Genomic DNA, 12,130 nt, shown 5'->3' with positions numbered 1-12,130 from the left:
ACTGCCTGCCTGCAAACTGCTCCGGCAACAACCAAGGGTGCTCACGCAAAAACTACCGTTTGGCGTACTTTGAGCTCAATGAGCTCAACACGGCGACCTTCGACGGACTGCCCCACTTTCGGGATGAGCAAGAGAGACTCATTTGACACCACAGAGAAACTAGGCATCCAACATCGCCTGGCTACCAAATTTAAGTGTACATATGGTCCAGTTTTCAATCCAATTTTTAAAACACATAAAAGAAAGATGACATGAGCTTTTGGATGGGATAGCTAAGTGACAAGCCATATTGTTGCCTGTGGCACAGACAACAACAATATGACAGAGATAATTAGCGTGCCTGTTTAAAAAAGAAATTAAATACAATATACTACACTTCAAACTACAGTACATAAAACCAACTTATTTTTAAACCGCTGGGGGAGGGGAAAGATGCAGCAGATGAAAAATGCCACCGAACCTCAACTACAGCTTTGTCAATCTGAAAGTACAGCATAATAAACTGCTGAAACAGATAACGAGACTCCAGTACACTGAGTTAATGAAGAGGGTTTGGTGTACTGTAACTATTTTGTACTAAACAGTCTTATCTTTTAAGCTCAAAGCAGCTATACTTACATTACGAAGCAAACCGCAAATTATATTATTAATTGTATTGATACATCATTATCCTAATCTAGCACTTCCATCTGTACAATAACTAATGAAACACTATTCCAAAACATATGCATTTGATCATTCTCCACTCTTCTTTTCCCCCACCCCCTCAGCCAGAAAGGTCATTTACTGGATAATAAATAACTGACTCAGACAGAGACTTCACTGAATCAGGGCTGTCAGGTTTTTGTTGAGGTTTTTTGTTGTTTGTTTTGTTTTTTTTTTTTTTTGAAAAGGTGCCATCTATAATCCGGTAGCCAGTGAAGCACACCTTGTTGCAACATGTTAAATAATCTTAACTCAGCACACATCCTTTTCATATTAGACTTCCCGTTTTAGGGAGACGGCAATTTTTCAGGCCTTGTCAGGTTTCATTTACCAACTCCCCTGCAGTGGTTAGTGAGCACTGTGCACTCCGGGGCTATTTTTCAGACATGACAATTAACTTGAGCCTTGTACACTCTGCATATATTAAAATGACAGGACACTTTCAGTTAAAGGATGGTCAGAGGTGGAACACACTCGGAGCTCGTCTCCTGTTCCTCTGATAAATAATGCCTGTGCTCTATTTTTGGAATGTCATTACTTGTTAATTTGTTTCCTATACGTCCCTGTTTGCTAGTCACAGCAATGGATATAGGACCCCGTTATAACAAAGCGTATGAAAGAGAAAAGGGACGCTCCAGTGAACCCACCGTTACAAAAACGACCAGGCTTCATCCTTACGCCTTCGCCATACGCTGCAGAACGCTTGTAAAAATTTCTCATCTCTCGGCTTCTGCACGGAGCACGGTGGTAAAGCGGTTACTGCGTCTCATCGCGGGTCCGAAGACACGTGAGCCATATTCTAAACTCGGCACAAATGCTTCCCTCGTAACCCAGCAGTGAAAAGGTATTGAACTTATTTGGCTAGATGTGTTTGTCAGGATACAGCTCTTTTAAGTAAAAGGCAATTGGGCATGATGCAGCCACACCACCTACTTGCATGACACCAGCAACAAGAACTGGTATGCTCAAACACAGCAGGCCAAAAAATATTGAAGGTGGCCTTTAATCTTGACTAATTTCCAAGCCACTGTACTGGAAGAGGTAATTTGGGCTTTCAATATAGCTGATGGCATCAGCTGAATGTTTTTAGAATATATTCAGAATGTTTTTAACATAAGTAAGTCCTTACAGACTTGTATCTGGAAGAGGTAATAAACAGTTATTTAAAAAAAAAAAAGTTAGTAAATATTTATAGAAAGAAAAAATCCCTAGCTCAAATACCACAAAGAAACAGGATGTGATGTCTGGGCTACTATAATGGGACTTGATAACTACTTAACAGGTAAGAAACCACAGAACACCACCACCATTCTTTTCTGTACATCCAGACACTTTAACAGCAGAAGAAACTCAGGCAGGCCACTAGCTGACTGAAATACATACGGTCTACTTAGGTTTTATATTAATATTTAATGAAGTTCTAAAAGCAGAAAACACTTCTTCCCATCATCCTTGCCAAAAACAGTGGGTACTATGGAAAGAGATTGTACTGACCAGTGCACGAACCTCTCTACTAACAGCAATAAAATTCTAAAAAACAGGCAATTTTTATTAAAAGTGTTCCATTTACAAGACAAAATACCCTTGCCAGAGCTCACAAGAGAATACCAAGATAACAGTACTGAAGAGTCGCTTTCCAGCTCTATCTACACCTAATTCGCAGGTGACTCCGTGCCATTTGACACGACATAATCCACGGGTTATCAAGAAGAACGCAAGCTGTACAATGCATCTCTACATATTACAATGTCAGCTTAATTATGAATTAACTTTGAATTAATTCACGTAATTTGTTAAAATGGAGTTACATAATCCTAACTTATTTAAAGATTAGTCCAAAGTACAAAATGTCTCTAAATTAGAAAAGGACATCAACTAAGAGCCTTAGAACATGAAACTATCAGTTTGACCATATAAATTTGAAAACATTATTTATTTATTTTTCATCACTTATAACTTCTTATGTTTTGTCTTTTAAGCGGATATATTAACTTACCTGATGAAAGCTTGTTTCATGCCTTATCAATATATTATTTCAATTCTCATACAATTTTGACCACTACACATTACAATAATGTGATTACCCTTTCAGTACAAACTTGAACCACTGCCACTATAAAGAAAATGTCCAATGTGATGACTACTAGTAGATATTAGATGGGATTCACAGCTAATAAAATTGGGAGAACTATATTTTATGGGAACAAAATCACACATAAATACGGGGTGTTTTTTTTCTTAGAGAATACAGTAGCTCCTGTAAGATAACAGAGTAACACAGACATTTTCCTACATGATCTGATAAAGATACAAGAGCTTTTACCTTAATTCAACAATGACTAAGGAATTTGTTTTCCCTTACAAGGGAGGAAGCAACTTCCCAAACATAGTTTCAATATAGTAAGAATTCAATCTGCAAGTTTTCAGTAGCAACAACCATCATTTTCTCTGAGGGAGCCATACACTATCGGACGTTTCAAGCACTCATGAAGTTCTTGGTGAAAACATCACCTAAATGGAGTTTGTTTCCCTAAACACACAGGATCCCTCTCCAAGTCATCAACAAGTCCATTCCCTTTCCTGAAGCTCTGAAGGTGCCATCAGCGAGTCCGTTCTCCTTCCTTAAAAAAAACTTAAACACATCGGTCGTATTACAACTAGCATTAAACCATTCTGCCCTACCCGTGTGTCGTGGTTTAACCCCAGCCAGCAACGAAGCACCACGCAGCCGCTCGCTCATTCCCCACCAGTGGGACGGGGGAGAGAATCGGAAGGGTAAAAGGGAGAAAACTCGTGGATAAGAACAGTTTAATAATTGAAGTAAAATAAATTAGAACAGTTAAATAGGCAAAGCAAAAAAAAACCCGTGCAAGCAAACAAAGCAAACCAAGGAATTCATTCACTACTTCCCATGGGCAGGCAGGGGTTCAGCCATCCCCAGGAAAGCAGGGCTCCATCACGTGTAACCGTTACTTGGGAAGACAAACGCCATCACGCCCAATGTCCCCCCTTCCTTCTTCTTCCCCCAGCTTATATACTGAGCATGACGTCACATGGTATGGAATAGCCCTTGGGCCAGTCTGGGTCAGCACCCCAGCCCCTCCCCCCCCCCCCGGCTGTGCCCCCTCCCAGCTCCTTGTGCACCGGCAGAGCAGGGGAAGCTGAAAAGTCCTTGCCCAGTGTGAGCGCCACTTAGCACCTATTTAGCAACAGCTTAGCACTACTTCGCAAGAACCAAAGCATCAGGGTATCATCGACATTGTTCTCATCCTAAACCCAAAACACAGCCCCATACCGGCTACCAAGACGAAAATTAACTCTATCCCAGCTGAAACCAGGACACCGTGTCTCATGGAAGCAAAGACTGCTGGACTTCTAGAGAGAGAAAACTTAAACACAACTATAGTAGGACGATCAGCATGAACTCATTTAGTGCTATGGGATTGTTACAATTGAATCAGACCCTATCATGCCAAAATCTTACTCGTTTTACAAAGATCACAGTTCTATGTGAAACGTGTTTAGGATGAGAGCAGTTCAAAAGCAGAGTTTTCCAAAGCAGCAGTTAAAAATTGGGCAAAATATCAGCAATTTCCTTGTAAAAGCCTGGCCATTGCAAGCTTAAATTTAGAGACAAAAGTCATTTTACATTTGGATCAAAATCTCTGACAATACCAAAATGCCTTCAGACAAAGGGAAAAACTGACTGGTTTTGACAGACTGAAGCAGTTACTGTACACACTATCGGTTTCTGACACGGGATCTCTATCGGGCAGCTGCCAAGCTTAATGCCAGCTTCTGAACAAGCAATGCTCAGAAACGCATCCAAAACAGATGAATTTGTTGCATTTTCTGCAGCTATTATTAGCAATAAATGTCCACCCCCAGTATTTCCAATTTAGTCTTTGAATCTTGTATGTGAATTGAAAGTGTTCATCAATTCAGTAGGTATGGAGACTGGCTTTTAAGAAAACTGCTTATTTGAAGAAGTAAACACTTTCACTGCCAAGTTGCAGAGCAAAAATATTTTTTAATTAGAATCGCATGGCTGAAAAAAACATCCTAACTATTCTTTTTATATTTGCATATTTAAAAGCATTCTCAATTAAAAAGCAAGTCTCTCAATTAAAAGCTGTATGCAATCTAGAATTTTTGCAATGATATAATCATAGTTTTCTTTCCCCCCGTTCTACTTCGGGCAGCTGTTCATCTTGGGAGATCAGATGTCATCTAGTTGATGCTCATGTGCCTTGAACAGCACCGTCATTAATCATCCCACCCTACATTGAGCCTAGCAGCCTGTTCACTTCATCTGCCATTTCCTAGCACTTGAATAATCACAAATTATTAAGCAGCACCAAAGTTTATCAACTGCTGGAAATGGCAAATCCTTGAAAAGAACAGTCCTGATGCTTGTGAGTATTTCTACACAGCTCTGTCCTACTTGGCCTCTGTGGAAGTACTGGGGAACATGGAAACAGAATTGTTTCTGTGCTGGTACAGAGTCTCCTGGCAGATACTGCAGACTTCTAACAAAGTTACCCTTTTGTTGGGTGGATGCTACAAAAAAGACCATTTTCAGCCAAACTGAGCAAGTGAGGCAAGTTCCTACACTCAACATAAAGACCTCTGAAGTGAAAACGCTTCAACATTAAATACATCACATCAGCTTCAAAATTTACTGGCATGGCCTGGCCATCAGTAGAAAGAGCCTCTTTGATTCTGACTACTAAAAAGCAAACCTCTCATTTTTATGAACGACACAAAATTAGGTCTACAAAGTATGCAATCCAGTGCTGCAGTTTCAAGAATCTTTTACCTTAGCGTCTAGACAACAATTTTTTGTTCTGCATTTATAAGACCACAATTTGTTTCACAATTCACAAATTAGTTTCTGATATTAACCTTGGAAAAACTCCAATCTCTCAAGACTTCCACAGCACAAATACCAAGAAAACAACAGAACATAATGCTTCATAAAATATTTTGGTTCCAGTCTTTATGATGCTTCAAAGACAGATTTTGGTATTACTAGCAGAGTTACACACAAATTAATGGAGAGAAACAAGCCTTGCCAGTGGTGCTCCGGGTCCACTGCAGCTGGGCTGGGATACAGGCCACCCAAAACAGGCTCACGGTCATTTCTGTCCCTCTTCCAAAACACCCAAAGCCAGGTCTACAAATCATGCCATCCCATGCTACCAAGCCTCTAGTACTGGGCAGAAGCATTGATTACCCTCTTAAAAAAAGCACGTCATAAATCGTGTGGCCTGCTGTCACGGATTTGCAGCCAGCTGAAACACGCACCGCTGTCTAGCATTGGGTCAAGTGCACAAATATTTGAGGGAATAGTACTGTGTTGTTATAAAACAGCAACAAACACAAGCAATAACGAGAAGCAGCTTAAATAACTTAGCTAACAGGTTCAGATTTAATCACAGCACCCTGTAAAACAACTAGAGAGGATGCTGTAGCTGTGGATTTTTTACTTTTTGAGTGCTCTTAACTTAAAAAATAGGACTAGACAACAGACAAACTCAGCCTACAGAAGTGATGAGGAGTGTGACCTGTTAGTATACTTCAAACACAACGCTAGTTCTAACTGGAAAACGAAGTGGCCAACCATAAACGGATGTTGGTACAAGACAGTTCAGAGATGTAATGCGAAGCACAAAATAGTTTCCTGTTTCTGTAGAGACTTGCTTTTTCTACACACAAATAGCGTATCTGAGGAGCATGTAAAAAAGGATTTTGGTTGCTTACAGAAAAATCATTTGTAACGAACAGACCACTGCTACTGCCTGCTGAACTCAGCCATCTGCCTATCTCTGCATCTAATACAGTCCATGAGCAAATACAAATTGCCTACCACGACACCTCAGGGTACAGAGCCAAGAGTCGTAACACGGGGGGCTCCAGGGACCTCAAAGAAAGCTGCATCCCTGCTTAAAGCTAAACCCTAAGTTCACTGTCCTGACAGACCGGGCATCTGGTATTGAGGGTAACTAATCTCAAAACAGAACAAAAATATCTATACTCATTTTGAAATGAAAATACATAAAAATAAAAGCATCTATTTTAAACTAGCCATTCCTAATACTCCTAGTTGTTTTAATAGTACAGGTGAACACACCTGCTTTTAATCTTTAGGAAAAAAAGCATAAATATAGCTTTAAAACTCTTTCAGTTGCACACTTAGATTTCACATTAAAACTGCACACTCCTTTGGTGATATTTTTAAGTCAACAATCTCTAAGATGACAAAATAGTATTTCTTGGATGAAACTAATTTTGCCATAAATTTCCGGTATATACAAATGCACAGTCAGCTAAATCTTCCTCTCACTCAAGTAGAATAATTTAAAGATTATTTGTGACCTAAATTTCTTTTTGTGTGGCCTGTGCCAATTTGCCTGAGAAAAGAATCAAAGGAGTAGCGGTCGTTAGAGCTGCAAGAGAGAGAAGAAGCCAGCCAGAAGAGCGTACACATCTGTGACATCTCAGTGCGAACAGAGACAATGGCTGCCTTATACCGCTGTAGCGGAGGCTGGGGGGAGGAAGGCCAGCAAGCCTTTTTCCTCTGTAACATGAAGATGTAAATAATTCTGTAAAATGCAGTTAGGAAGCATTATGTGCCATAACTAAATTAGGCTTATTTCTTGCTGGATTTCTTCGCTGAATTCAGTTTTTAAAAGAATCAGGCAGAAGTCATGGAACAGGCTCAAACCCAGAGAAACAGGAAAAGAAGACGCGAGTCTTTGCAGAAGGAGAAGAAAAAGTAACCGGCTAGGTATGAGGGACACATTTCATAAAAGCCATCAAACAAAAGGGCAAATCCATGGAACAAATAAAGCCTAGCATTTCTATGGACCCCAAAAACCGTTATTGCCTGGCCACCAGAGAAAACAGATCAGAACCTTAGAGAAATACTGAAGTAAAGACAGCAGAAAACAAAAAAGATCAAATTCTTACTGGAACTCGCCAGGTGTTCATAGATCAAAACACAGAAGACTTTCTAACTTTAATTCCAAATGTGACATAGTATTTAGAGGATCTTTATAAGACCAACAGGAATACTACTTAAAATTGAATTAATCGGCTTTGAACACATCTACTCTAAGTTCAAAAAAGCCTTTCAAATCTCAAGCTTCATTTTTAATATGACTTTTTACTAGGAACACGCATTGGCACACTAAAAAGACTGGGCAAGCGAGACAATCGCCGCAAATTCCCAGCTATCTAAAACTTAGAAGTCTTGAGTTACGCTATATGAATCAAGTGAAGATTTAGTTTTCAAAACTACTTAGAATTCTGCCAGAACTCTTTTCCACATTAAACAAAGACATACAGGCTGCATGACACAGATGTTCTAAAATTTGTAGCACGTTACAATATTGTATTTATTTCTTCACATTATTTGTAGCTCCAGTTCAAACTATTAAAACCAAAGACCTTTAATAATCTTGGGGGGGGGGGGGGGGGAAGAAAGTCAGCACATTAATGAGTTAATGCTTGTGCCCACAAATCAAAGAAATTCTCAAAGATGGTATTATGCTCCTATAAAGTTAGTTGTTTTTTAAAAAGAATATGCAGGTTAGAAGCAGTGTGGAATATTAATTTACACATCTCTAGTGATATGTGAGGACACCATCACACACCCCCAGCCCTCAAGATGGAAAAGTGATTACACTGTCACTGTATGACTGTACCGTGATGACAAGGGGGAGAGAGACAAAAAAGACAGAGGCTCTCAAGTGAATTCTGGATAATAACTGCTACACCTACACAGCTTCTGGAGCAGAGAACAAAAACATCCAAAAAATACCTACACAGCTCTATCAGAAAGTTAAGGGGGAATACCACAGGGAAAAGGTTAGCATTTAAAAAGTGGAAAGCTTGTCTACACGGGAAGAACTGAAACACCCAGAGAACACGGTAAAATGAATGTAAACAGGAAACACAGCACTAAAAAAGGAACGAGCAGAGCGCCTTGCACCGAACTCCAGCTGATAATGAAAAGATATTTGAACACCACATCAGAAGCCAGCCAGGGAGACAGGGGACCTCTTCACAGCAAAGGCATAAAATGGGCACTCAGAGAGGATAAGGCCATAGCTCTGAAAATGTCCTCGCATTGGCCTTCACCACTGAAGATACTGGAGAGATTCCCACTTCCAGCATTTCTTTGTAGCAAACTGGCCGGAGAAGCAAAATGAATTTTAAGGAATTATAGAGGAAGAATTAAACCAGACAGACACACGAGGTCAGGATCCCCTTCATCCAAGAAGGGGTTCCAACGTGAATCTTCAGAACTGCTGGCCAAACTGCACAATCTGTCGTTACAAATGGCTACTGTATCAGAGGACTGGCAAGTGACCAGTGTGGCTCCTACTGACAGAAAGAAATCCAGAGGGACTCTCAGGAGCTATGGACCAGTGAATTTGACATTCATACCTTGACTGACTTCCATCCATAATAAAATGGTAGAAGTTATCCTAAAGAACAATATCACTGAGCACGTGAACGAACAGTCTGCAGAAAAACAGCCATCAGGGCATGACTTGTGAATAGGGAAAGCTTATTTGAGGAAAAAATGTTGCACAGAATTCCTGCGTGACCTCTATCATCCTCAGACTGATCTAGTATTTCTTGTCATTTTACATCTGGTAAAACTTGTAAGTCTGGTTTTTAGTGTGTTTTGGTTTTTTTGTTTTTTGTTTTTTTTTTTTAATATTTGAATTGCTTTAGTGCAGCAGCAAAAATGTATTTACCCATATAACCTATTTTACTCAGGGAACTTGCATAGAGATTCCTCTGCCAGTAAGAAAACGTGATTTTATTACGGGTTGTTGACAGAGCTTTACCAGGAAGCTTCCCTAGTAATAGATTAAGCCTAAGAAAAACCCGTGGGATAAACACGGCACTATCATTCTGAACGTCTAATATTTGCTAAAAGTCAAAGCTCCAACCATTTATGAGCCAGACGTCAATGAAAGAGGAAGAGTGAAGAGAGTTCAGTGAAACATTGAATTGTGCAACTCAGGTTTTTTGGTTTGGTTTGGTTTTTTTTATTTCCCCTTTACAACTATGTATAATTAACACTTGCGTTTCTCTCCATATTTAAAAAAAAAAAAGAAAAAAAAAAAGTTGGCTTCTAGATGTAAGCTCCTTGCTTCTCCATTTTCTTCAGTTGGACTTCAAGGCAAACTGTCAATATTTTCAAATTTTCTTTTACAGTGCTGGGGGAATGGAATCCATTTTTCTTTTTAAATGAAAAATGAGATGCTTTGCTACTTGTGTCACTGTCACAGTTGGGGTTTGAAAAGAAAGAGCAAATATAATGAGTTTTGAACAAAAAAAACCTGGCAATACTGCAGCCTGCAACAGAGACACACAAATGTGAAGAAAAAGCAATTGTGTGTTCCTTCCTATATTAACTGAGAAGTATTTAAATATGAAAAATAATAAAAACTACAACATTACCTGTGACTTCTAATTGTCAAAATTGCTTCAAGAAAAAATATATTACAATTATTTAGGTCATGAACAAACAAAAAGAAGCAAATGAGCCTAGGAAAAAGAATGTATTTTGGAGAAGCAATGAAGACAAGCGCTTGATCATCAGTGCACTGTGGGAAACTATGCATAGAAAGGATCTGTAAAATTCAAAACTACAGGCTTGTTTACATGAGAAGACTTACTAGCATTATTATACCAATAAACCACCACATCTATGTTACACCTACCTCAGAACAAAGTAATGGACTTAACCTAATATTAGATAAATTAAAGCAAACGTTCAGCCAGGAATGTTCAGCCACTATAATGACAAAAGTCTAAAACTAGTGGCATAGTAACACTGATACATTTTACCATGTAGGTAAACACAAACATTTGTGCAATAGGTATACAAGTTCCTTAACTAGGGAATGAGAATACAGTCTGGCCAACGTATTCAAGTGTCACCTGTGTGCTAATCACCTCCTTCCTTCTCTAGACTGATGCTAAGTGAATGAACGTGCATCTCTGAAATATCTGAAAGTAGAAAAGCTATCTAAGATTAACCAAGCAACTCATGAGAGAATAGACTGTAAATACGGTACCTATACTGCAGTATACTTTTAAGACTTTCACTCATTTACAACAGTAAAATGAGTTTTGCACTAGTAATAGTAAACTCACTTATAATAGTAAAATGAGTTTTGCACACAATCGCTGTAGGAACAGTACAGCACGAAAACGGATTTCATTACAGCATGCTTATTTTGCCATGTTCCCTGCCATAATTTGCTGTTCAGTATCAGGGACCAACACTGATAAAGCTACTCATCCACTTCTATTATTACAAAACGCTTTTTAAAACACAGGATTTCTATCCTTAATCATTCTTAGCATCTACAGTTTTACATAATGATGCCTACAGCTGCTTCACAAGGAAAAGAACAAATAAAGCAACAAAAATTTTACAGGCAGAAATACGCTCACCTCCAACATATACATTACCATATATTTAAGCATGTATAAAATTAAGAAAGCATACCAAAATCTAGCTCAGAAAGAAAGCTTCTGACTTTTAAGACCTTTATGTGCTTACCCCTCCATCAGTCCCACTTCAGCAATACGTGTTACAAATGTGAAATAAAGACTGTAACTCTACAGCTGGGGCTAGCCAAAAAAGGACAGACAAGCTTCAAGTCACTACAACAAAATATCTTATTTGCTACCTTCAAAACAAACCAAACCCAAAAACTCCAAAGCATCACCACCACCAAGATCACAGCGTGTCACTGCAAAGAGAAATCACATGGGTTCCCAAAAAAGTAACCCAAAATATCTCAAGAAAAGTCACATAAGAGCAGCTTTTCTCAGTAAAGAGGTGCCTATATATACAAAATATTAGTTTTCTTGAGCACATGTACATGGAGGGATGGAAAAAAGACTTTACAGGATAAAAGTATATAAACGTGGCCTGACAAGGGGAAAAGGTAACATTTATAAGACATTCGTTTGCTCATCATTCTACCAGTACTCCATAAACAGCAGACAAATTATGGGGGATACTGCTAAAGAGAAAAATGGACCTTCTGAATTACCTGCAATACACATATATTCACAAGCAATTAAAAACAATCATCCTGGCACAACTACACTACCTTTTTATTCCTGTTTATAAAAGGATGTTTTCTGCTATTCATACAGCTTATTTTGTCTGCAAGACCAAATTTTACTAGACATCAGTTCAGGGTTCTCATGAGTCTGAACAAAATGCTAAACAAAGTGAGCTTTTTTCTTGTTACATCTTTTGCAATTCCAAAATGTAATAAATCAATGCACTCATTTCTTTAAATGAATGTGCAAAGCTTTTAAGGACTAGTTAAAATCTATGGATTAGTTCAGGACCAACAAGCTCAAGAAAGAGGGATAT

At 38.8% G+C, this 12,130-nt stretch overlaps 1 protein-coding gene across 17 annotated transcripts in view; it reads right to left on the bottom strand.

The window, feature by feature from the left end:
• Positions 1-12,130, bottom strand: part of NCOA3 (nuclear receptor coactivator 3) — an 88,677-nt gene that overhangs the window by 36,171 nt on the left and 40,376 nt on the right. Inside the window, exon 1 of one of the 17 annotated variants that reach the window (XM_087749461.1) lies at positions 1,353-1,389. The exons of the other annotated variants lie outside the window; for them this stretch is intronic. The gene's annotated coding sequence lies outside the window, so the exon portion shown is untranslated. Of the gene's footprint in view, positions 1-1,352; positions 1,390-12,130 lie in introns of those variants that run through there. 17 annotated transcript variants of the gene reach the window in all.

This window comes from Nipponia nippon, unplaced genomic scaffold (assembly GCF_047370975.1).
Source record: "Nipponia nippon isolate SJK-2023a ecotype South Korea unplaced genomic scaffold, ASM4737097v1 scaffold_13, whole genome shotgun sequence".
NCBI classification, from domain to species: Eukaryota; Metazoa; Chordata; class Aves; order Pelecaniformes; family Threskiornithidae; genus Nipponia; species Nipponia nippon.
The sequence above is the reverse complement of the archived record's forward strand: the minus strand, read 5'-3'. Positions and strand labels throughout refer to the sequence as shown.